Raw genomic sequence first — 1,214 nt, forward strand, 5'->3', positions numbered from 1 at the left:
TTGTTACATACGTGTAGTCTGCCACGGTGGTTTGCTACACCCATTCACTCGTCCTCTAAGTTCCCTCCCCTCACTCCTGACTCCCCAACAGGCCCTGGTGTGTGTTGTTCCTCTCACTGTGTCTATGTGTTCTCATTGTTCAACTCCCACTTAGGAGTGAGAAAATGCGGCGTTAGGTTTTCTGTTCCCATGTTAGTTTGCTGAGGATGATGACTTCCAGCTTCATCCATGTTTCTGCAAAGGACATGAACCCATTCCTTTTTATGGCTGTGTAGTATTCCATGGTGTATATCTACCACATTTTCTTTACCTAGACTATCATCGATGGGCATGTGGGTTGGTTTCATGTCTTTGCTATTGAATATAGCACTTCAATAAACATACGTGTGCATGTGTCTTTATAGTAGAATGATTCATATTCCTTTGGGTGTATACCCAGTAATGGGATTGCTAGGTCAAATAGTATTTCTGGTTTTAGATCTTTGAGAAATGGTCACACCATCCTTCACAATGGTTGAACTCTTTTACATGAAATGAAATGAAATGAAATGAGACCAATAGAAGGACCGGGCATGGTGGCTCATGCCTGTAATCCCTGCATTTTGGGAGGCTGAATGGGATTATCTCTTGAGTTCAGGAGTCTGAGACCAGCCTGATAGTGAGACCTCATGTCTACCAAATAAAAATAATTTTAAAAGAAAAAAGATCAATAGATAGGAAAGGAAGAAACAATAGTCTTTCTTTGTCACCAGCTTCATTGCATATGTAGAAAACACTAGGAGATTCTGAAAAAGTCTCTGGAATTGATCATTGAATTTGCAAAATAATTCATAAAATATATGTAAAAAGTCACTTCGATGAACACAAAAAGATAGCAAACAATACTAGTCATCTAAGAAGTGCAAATTAAAACCACAACGAGAAACCATCACCCATCACCTAGAATAGGTCAAGTTAAAAAGACATATGATAAGTCTAAATACTGTCAAGAATATGGAAAAAATAGGAATGTCTGATATTGCTGGTAGGAATACAAAAAATGTGGCAGCCAAGTTGTAAAGCAGTATGGCAATTTCTTATACAGCTACCCATCCATTACCACATGACCCAGCAATTCCACAAATATGTATTTATTGTAAAGAAGTAAAAATGTAAGCCCACACTTGTAAGCAGTTATTTCTAGTGGCTTCATTAATAACAAACCCTAGCTGGAG

Source organism: Mandrillus leucophaeus, unplaced genomic scaffold (assembly GCF_000951045.1).
Source record: "Mandrillus leucophaeus isolate KB7577 unplaced genomic scaffold, Mleu.le_1.0 Scaffold1387, whole genome shotgun sequence".
Taxonomy (NCBI): domain Eukaryota; kingdom Metazoa; phylum Chordata; class Mammalia; order Primates; family Cercopithecidae; genus Mandrillus; species Mandrillus leucophaeus.